Source organism: Triticum dicoccoides, chromosome 2B (genome assembly GCF_002162155.2).
Source record: "Triticum dicoccoides isolate Atlit2015 ecotype Zavitan chromosome 2B, WEW_v2.0, whole genome shotgun sequence".
Taxonomy (NCBI): Eukaryota; Viridiplantae; Streptophyta; class Magnoliopsida; order Poales; family Poaceae; genus Triticum; species Triticum dicoccoides.
The window spans coordinates 2235203-2244810 of NC_041383.1; the positions used below are offsets into that span (position 1 = coordinate 2235203).

General features: G+C 45.9%; 1 pseudogene; it reads left to right on the forward strand.

Moving 5' to 3' along the window:
- Positions 1–4286: 4286 nt before the first annotated feature.
- On the forward strand, positions 4287–5831 carry LOC119366679 (annotated as a pseudogene).
- The last annotated feature ends 3777 nt before the right edge of the window (positions 5832–9608 follow it).

Genomic DNA, 9608 nt, shown 5'->3' on the forward strand with positions numbered 1-9608 from the left:
TTTTTGTTTTTTTATTGTGTGAGGCAAGGGAGGCGGGTTTTCTTGTGCGTGTGGGATGGTGGGGACGGATGCTTTCGTATGAGGGATCAAGGAGTGTGGGGTGGACGTACCACATGCGGTCTCCAACTTGCCTTAAGAGGAGACACGGTAGAAAAAACTTAATTAATTGCATGCGTAATTATTTGTCTGAACATTTAATTTCCCTTGATTTTCAAATCGGTTCGATGCTTGGTTTCTATTTTCTTTCCTTTTCTTTTAGTGTGAGGCAAGGGAGGTGGATTTTTTTGTGCATGCGTGGAGGTGGGAGTGGATGGGTTTCTGTTGGGATGACCAAGGGATGGGGAGTTGGACATACCGCGTACAATCTCCATCTCTCCTTTTAAGGCTGGTTGTAATGGGGAGTATCATATACTAGTATCATACATATGACACTAGTGTATGATACTACCTCCCTAATGCATAGTATCATACTCCTTCCGTTCCTAAATATAAGGTGTATTAGTTTTTTAAAAAGTCAACTGTTGTCTATGTTTGACCAACTTTACAGCAAAACATATAAAGATTTATAACACTAAATATATAAAATGTAAAAATATAGTCCATGATGAATCTAGTGATAATGATTTGGTATTCTAGATACTGATATTTTTGTCTATAAACTTGGTCAGACTTAGAGAAGTTTGACTTTTTGGAAAAATAGTACACCTTATATTGAGGAACGGAGGGAGTATTTTAGTATCATGTAATACTCTATTTATTGCCATGAATGACACAAAGTAGCATAGCATTTATTATGATACGGTATCATGATATGATACTCCACCCTCTATTTCTTCATTTAATGCCATGACACCTCATCAAAATTGCCTAGTTGGCATGCATAATACTACCTATGATACTACCATTACGGGCAGCCTAATAGTTAAGATACAGTTGAAATATTACCTACTATTAATTATCTGTGTCCCTAATTAAGTGTGTGACTAAATCATTAATTGAATCAATGGCTCGATTTTATAGTTGATTTTGTTGGAATTTGCTAGTGGGTCATTGGCCCAAATCCCAAGTAAAATTCTGAAATTCTCTTGGCCCATCCGTGCATACATGTGACCTGAGTCTACACCACGCACGCCCACTGGGTGCGTTCGTGCATGCACACGCCAGCCTAACTCACGCACGCACGCACACACCCCTTGAGCCGCGGACCCGGCGCGGTCCAGTCTGCGCCCGACGTGCCTGGCGTGCACACGTAGCCACCATGCTCTGGCCGTGGCTCTTATTGCCAACACTCACGCCCTGAGACACGACTCAGAGGACTCCGTCGTCCGTCATCTGCGCCCGCTCCGCCGCCGGCTCCCCTCCGCAGCTGAGGGCAGTCCCTCTTGAAGTGTCTGCGCTCGCCGCACTTGTAGCAGCGGCCGCGCCTGTTGCCGCCGTTCTCCGACGCCATGCTCCGCATGTCGTTATCATCCCACGTGCCATCGTGTCAAAGATCTTGCGCTGCCCACTGCGCCACCGTCATGAGCAGCTGCTCACCAATTGTTGTTGCTGCCCGAAACCCTAGCCTGCCCTAGCTCGTGCTCTCTCTCGTATCTCACTTCTCACTGCAACGGACTGAGGAGGAGAAGAAGGCAGATGAAGTGGACACAGGGATTGCTGGCGCACGAACGCCCCGCTACACAGACGGCTTTTCTTTCCTCAAGCACGAACTCGATGCCCTAGACCACACTGTTACAATGATCGACCTGACGCTTATGTAGTCGGGCCTGCGCTGGGAATGACCCACATGCTCCCACCCCTGCTAGCTCCCCGATTGGCCCGCTCCGCTCAGGGCCACCTCGCACACGCACGCGCGCAGCTCGCGGCGAGCACGCAGCGATCACGCCCACCCGGTGCGGTCCGGTCTGCGCTTGGCGCGCACATGCAGCAACCACGCTCTGGCTGTTGCTCTTATTGCCAACACTCACCCCCTGAGACACGGCTCAGAGGAGTCTGCCGCCTTCGACGCTGGCGTCCGCCAGCAATGCCCGCTCCGCCGCCGGCTCCCTCCGCAGCTGAGGGCAGTCCCTCTTGAAGTGTATGCGCTCTCCGCACTTATAGCAGCAGCGCGCCTGCTGCCGCTGTTCCCCGATGCCATGCTCTGCATGTCGCCGTCGTCCCGCGCGCCACCATGTCGCCGATCCCATGCTGCCTACTGCACCGCTGTCATGAGCAGCTGCTCACCCCCGCACTCGCCGCTGTCTTGTCCACGACGCCGAACCCGCTCGTCGAATGCGTGCAGTTTCCCGAGCGCCTAGTCAAACGTCATCTCGTCAAGGTCGCAGAATTGCTCGATGCCGGTGACGACAGGGAAGAGATGATCGGGCACCGTATCCATAAGCTTCTTCATGATCTCCGTGTCGCCCAGCATCTCGCCGCGGTTCGTGAACTGCGCCGTCATCCCAGCCAGCCTCCCGGCGTACGCGTGCAGCGCCTCACCGTCTGTGATCTTCAGGCGATCCTACTCTCCGCGCAGCGTTGCCCGCATTGCCGCCCGCACCCGCTCCGCGCCGATGAAGCTCACTTTCAGAGAGTCCCATACCTTGATGACGGCGAGCTTCGCCTCCACCTGTAGCAACACGTCGTCCGGCAGCCCTGACAGGATCATATGTCACATAGTCTTGCACAGCTTAGCGTTCACCGCCGCGTCGCCCACCGACGCCAGCCTCCCACAGCGTGTGGGCATCGAGGATCACCTGCGCCTTGATCGCCCACACCGTGTATTTATTCGGCGAGAGCATCGGCATCGCCATCGACACCGATCCGCCCGCGCCTGCGCCGTGTGGCACGATTGCCATAGCCACCGGCGGGCTCTCGAACCTGAAGCTCTGATGCCAATTGTTGTTTCTGCCCGAAACCCTAGCCTGCCCTAGCTCGTCCTCTCTCTCTCTCTCTCTCTCTCTCTCTCTCTCTCTCTCTCGCAGCCATTCCCTGTTACGGAGTCCTTGCGAATAGGCATATGATAACTAGTTCCCAATGCCCGCTTTGTACATCCGACTGTGAGAGCATTAGGCACGCTTTGTTTCTGTGCCCGAGAGTGCAAGAAATATGGTGAATTCTAGGTCTGGGACCCTTGATCAATGAGGTATGTTCATCTGAAAGGGAAGGAGGGTCTGTGCTGGCGGATGTGCTACTGTCCAGGAATCAATTTCAGTCGTTGGTGGCTGATGTTAACCGCAATGATCTACTAGCCATAGGTGTCTGGTATGTGTGGTGGGAGTGTCGCCAGTTCACTCATGGCGAGCTCCTTTTTGAGCCAACGAGATCAGCACAAGCAATTTTAGCTTTGGCAAAAAACTTCACACGGGCACAATCCAAAAATACGAGAATCAAAAGACATGGATGGAACAAGCCGCCGGATGGTCTAGTTAAACTCAATGTTGATGCTACGTTTGATCAAGACAGAGGTATTGGGAGTACGGGTGCAATTTTACGTGATGACACAGGTTTTTTCTTGGCTGCATCTTGTGTTGATATTCCGTTCGTGGAAGATGCCGGGACAGCAGAAGCTCGGGGTCTTAGGGATTGGTTTCTTCTGGCTAATGATATGGGCTGCAACAAAATCTACGTGGAGGCGGATTGTATGGAGGTAATTGAGATCATGCAGAACGGCGGAAATTCACTCGGCCCAGCGGCGGCAATCTATGAAGAATGCTCTTTTTTAGCTCGCAATTTTATTTTAGTATGTCTTCATCACTGTCCTAGGGAGGCCAATATGGCGGCGGATGTATTGTCTAGGAACTCGGAGACTTCTCGAACAATTGTCTGGAAGTCGGAGCCTCCGGGGTTTCTAGTAGACGTTTTATCAAACGATGTATCTTTATTCTCACATGAAATATAAACCGCCATGATGGCATTCCTTCCAAAAAAAACATGCAACTAATATCCTGCCTAATATGCCATTGATGTCTTACCTAATATAGACGTGCAATCAGTATCTTGCTTAAAATCAACAATATGTTAATCTAAATGTGGATATTGGCACCAAATTAAGATATCTCATAAACTTTCTCGCATAAAAGACATTACCTGAGGATTGTTTAGATATGCATTGGGATTGCTATATCTAAATATCTATTTAATTGATGCCCTCCCATACATTTTCTTAATATTAAATAGATATCCGGGTAAACTTAGTAAGCATTGATTTTTTTAGTATCTATTTAATGTCATTAAATAATATTGGTGCCTTTTATATAGGCCATCTATTTGGGGACGGTGAGCGAGGAGTAGTAGCAACGATGGCCATGGGCAAGCGCTTCAACTTAGCGGCGCCACTGCTGCTCACCTTAACCTTCTTGTTCTGCAGCTGCTCCATGATCTCTTCTTCTTCCCAAGCGTCGCCCGCTGGCTTCCTCCAATGCGTCACCAAGGCTAACATCTCGGTGTTCGAGCAGGGCGAGGATTTGTTCAACACGCAGCTCCACAAATACATGAGGAACCCAAAGTTCCTGGCAAACACCACCGAGAGGCCGCTCTATGTCGTGATGCCGGTGAATGCTCACCACGTGCAGGTCGCCGTGCGCTGCGGCAGCCTAAACGGGGTGCCCATCCGCGTGCGCAGCGGCGGGCACAACTATGAGGGCCTGTCGTACCGGTCCGTGCACACCGAGGGCTTCACCATGCTCGACATGTTGGAGCTACGCGCCGTGGTCGTCGACAACCAGACATCGACAGCGTGGGTGGAGTCCGGCGCGACGCTCGGCGAGCTCTACTATGCCATATCGAAGGCGAGTAGCCTTCTGGGATTCCCGGCCGGCGTGTGCCCGACCGTCGGCGTCGGAGGCCATTTTAGCGGCGGTGGCTTCGGCAAGATGATGCGCAAGCACGGGCTGGCCATTGATAACATTATCGATGCTGAGTTGGTGGACGTCAATGGCACGCTCCTGAACAAGACCACCATGGGGGACGACGTCTTCTGGGCCATCAGAGGCGGCGGCGGAGGGAGCTTCGGCGTCGTGCTGAAGTGGCAGGTGAGGCTCGTGACCGTCCCGGCGACGGTATCGGTGTTCAAGGTCTCGGCGTCCAACAGCCAGGGAGCCGCCGTGCACGCGGTCACCAAGTGGCAGAAGGTGGCGCCGGCCCTGCCGGACGAACTGTACATCAGGGCGCTTGTCCAGAACGACATGGCCGTCTTTCGAGCAGTGTTCCTCGGCACATGCGACACGCTCCTGTCTCTGGTGATGAGCCAGAAAGAGAGACTGAATTTGAGGCGCTCCGACTGCAAGGAGATGAGCTGGATCGAGTCCATGGCCTAGGTAAACAACTGCACTGTGGAGGACCTCCCGAAGCGGACCACCTCCAAGATCGACTCCAGCCATGGCTTCAAGGCGACCACGGACTACGTCCGGCGGCCCATTCGGCGGGAGGTGTGGGCCAAGATCTTCAACAAGCAGGTTGGGCAGCCAAATGCGCAGATCGTCCTGGTCCCCTATGGCGGGCGGATGAGCAACGTGAAGGAGGACGCGACGCCGTTCCCGCACCGCGCCGGGGTGTTGTATAGCATGCAATTGTACAACTACTGGCTGCCCGTGGATTCGGGAGACGACTCGGCAAACGTGCAGAGCAAGTGGGTGAGGGACATGTACGCCTTCATGTCACCGTACGTGAGCTCTAATTCCATGTCAAGGGGAGCCTACTTCAACTGCAGGGACCTGGATCTGGGTCCCAACTGGGGGCCGAAATACTTCAAGGGTAACTACCAGAGGCTCACCAAGGCCAAGGCTGAGATCGACCCCCACAATTACTTCCGCAATGAGCAAAGTATCTCCCTGCCAAAAGGAGCATCTTAATTGTTCCCCTATTTCCTCCTCTTTTTGAATTAGCGGCAAAATATTTCGGTTAAAGCATCCTAATTAATTGTTGTGGACTGCAAGCCTTCGTTTTACTACTCCCTCCGTTCCTAAATATAAAACCTTTTGGGGATTCCATCATAGACTACATACGGAGCAAAATGAGTGAATCTTTAAAAGGTCTTATATTTAGGAACGGAGGAAATACCTCTGTAAAGAAATATAAAAGTGTTTAGATCACTACAGTAGTGATCTAAATGCTCTTATTTCTTTAAGGAGGGAGTATTATATATTGACATGTACGCATTCTATCTTGAAATCACCTTTTTTTAATAATGAAAATGGTTCAAACTGTTATTTAATAAAATAAAATAAATGTTTGTAATACTAAAATGTTTCTCATATCGCTTTTTGAAATGATTGAAAAGGCTGAAATCACTTGATTGAAATCATGATATTTTTGAAAGAACTGCAACATGTTTGAAGTAATTGAAATCACATTTTGGAACAATCAAAACTTATACAAAATAATTGAAACCACTTTTTAAATAATGAACATTGTTGATTTTTAAAGACAATTTAAGATGTCACTTTTTTTTAAAATGATGTGCAATGATCAAGCATAGCAGATATCAAAAAAAGGACAAGCAATGAAAATATCATTCTTGATATCTTACGATCATGCAAAGCAATATGGCAATAATACTCAAGTCATGTATATGATGCTGGAAGTTGCATGACAATATATCTCAGAAATGACTATGGAAATGCCATGATAGGTAGGTATAGTGGCTGTTTTGAGAAAGATATATGGAGGGTTTTTGCAGCGGCGAAGTTTGTGCGGCACTGGAGAGGCTAGCAATGGCGGAAAGGTGAGTGTGCGTATAATCCATGAACTCACATTAGTCATAAAGAACTCATATACTTATTGTGAAATATTTATTGGCCCTCGAAGCAAAGTAGTACTAGCATACCCTAGGGGGAGGTTGGTAGGAGTTAACCATCGCACACCCCCGATTCAAACAGCACAAAAGGATTTCAATCAAGGATAAAATATGCTCCGACCTCACCGCTAATGGCAGCGGCCACCACTTTACATGCGTGAAGGTTTACTTGCGTAAAGACATACTTCCCTTAACACCATTATTAATACTCAACTTTAATTCTTTTACTAGCATGCCCCCATATTACCACCTCAATATCGCAAAAGTATTGCAAGGAGTCAAACATATCATATCCAGTGATCTATAAGTTTTGTGTATGATTTTATGACTAACCATGTGAATGACCAATTCCTATTGAATCTCTAAATAGATATAAGTTTAATTCTTTCTACAAAAGACTTTCCCAAGCTGTAACAAAATAACGGTTTTCCAATGTAGAGAAACAGGCATCCAAACTTCAAATGATATAAGTGAAGCACATGAAGCAATCTTAAAGCCAAACTCAAAAGATATAAGTGAAGTGCAAAGAGCATTCGATAAATCAACCAAGGACTATCTCGTACCAGCATGGAGCATTATTAAAAGCAAAATAAAAGCACACGACGCTCCAAGAATTTACACATATCATGTGAGCAAAACAAAAACCGAGACATACCGATAGATGCCTTCCGGGGCATCCCCAAGCTTAGTCGCTTGACTGTCCTTGAATATTAACTTGGGTGCCTTGGGCATCCCCAAGCTTGAGCTCTTGGCTCCTCTTATTCTTCTCATATTGATACCTCCTCGATCTTCGAACACTTCATCCACAGAAAACTCAAACAAACTTTTTATTAGAGGGGTTAGTACATATAACATTGAATCCCATCATGTCCTACTATAACATTATTTTGCAATTATGATCAAGAATTACCCACTGCCATCACAATTCTGTGGCTCCCAAGTCAGTGGGGCTCAACAAGATTTCAAACATACACAAACAAAGAAACTATAACAGCAATCTTTGGAAACAAGACCGTCGATAAAGATGCAAATGGTACATATACTTCTGTAACTCAAAAAATTCTGAAACATTAGGAAAAAAAAACTTGCATGGCGGTACTGTGTAAAAATTTCAGAAACTTTTGATGTTCCAGTAAAAAGGAAAATTCACGCACTACAGCCGACATTTTTGTTTTCGCACCGCACACACCAAACAAGCAATCTAATCATCCTAAAGGCAAATCTTGGCACATTATTTTTATAATACAATGAATTTGTACAAGGGTATAATATCTTTTGTTAAAAGTTTTCTGTAATTCAAGATTCACAAAGTTTCCATGGGCTTGAACAAAGTTCAAGGAGCTCCCCCACTTCAACGGTGCTCGTCTTTCTTACTTTCAATTTTCTTTTTGTAAAGTTTTAGGTTCCCCTCTATATTTTTTTTCTGTTTTTAAACTTTTTAAAAGCACTCAACAGAAATAAATGACTCTCTAAAACTTATGGGTGGTCTCCCGAGCAGCGCTTTCTTTAAAGCCATTAAGCTAGGCATAAAGTGCTCAAGTAATTGATCCACTCGGATCCCAAGGTATATCAAAGCCTATTTTAATTCAAAATGATTTTTAATTCAGTAGTGAGCACAGAGTAACATATACCACATAACAACAGAGGCTAACCCTCTTCCTATGCATCACATGTCATAAAAGAACAATTCATGCACACAAAGTAAACGCCAATGCATAGTATACTCAGTTTCTTGCAATTTTATCGTATTGGAAACATAGAGAGGCGGAGATGTAGTTCCTCTCTCATAATAATTGCAAGTAGGAACTGAAAGTGCATGCATATTATATTCGTCAAAATCATCATATGTAGTGGTAAAACGCAACCCATCAATATAATACTTAATAAGTGCAAACTTCTCCGATATAGTGTAGTTGGGAGAATTGAAAAAGGTAATAGGACTATCATGTGTGGGTGCAATAGGAAAAATTCCATTGGTAACATAAGGAACTATAGCAAGTTCATCTCCATAAGCATCATTCATATTGGCATCATGGCCACAATCATAGCAAACATCATCAAAAAGGGATCATAGCAATCATCATAGCATTCATCCTTCGGTAAGCATGAAGAGAAATTAAACAATGTATGCGTTTAAGGGTTACTCTCATCAGAAGGTGGGCGCAGGTAGCTAATCCGCTCTTCCTCCATTTGTTCTTCACTCTCCTCCTCATCTTTTTCATCTAATGAGCTCACAGTGTCATCAATTTTTTCTTCCATAGATTCCTACAAAATATTAGTCCCTTCTTGGACAGCGGAGCCTTTCTCAATAGATGCATCAATATCGACATTGTATTTATAATTCTCCTAGCAATATTTAAGTATAGAAAGATTTTTAGATCTGTAAACAACATTGTCCCAATTTTCATACTCTCCAAACAAAAATTCTATTTCACATGCACCGTTAAAAGCCACATATTCTTCTATTCGTTCCACATCATAATAATCATATATACCACTAGCATAGGAAGCCAAGGTTTCATTATTATTAAATTCACATGAAATAGGAAGGTGTGGAGCCTTCATCTTAGAGAAACAAGTATAATCATATCTCACGCATAAATCCCAAGCATACAAATGTAACATTTCAATTTGATCCCATAAGTGTTTCCCTTTTTGAGTCAAACGATAGTCCCTAAAGTGTTGATCCAACGTGACTCCCATGATCACGTTGAATGGGGTTTTCTCAGGATTATCAAATTAGTCTTTAAAGTTTTTCACATAACCAGCATCGTGGGTTTTAGGAGGTTCCCCATCTCCATGAATACCAAGTACACCTAATTTTTTTGGTATT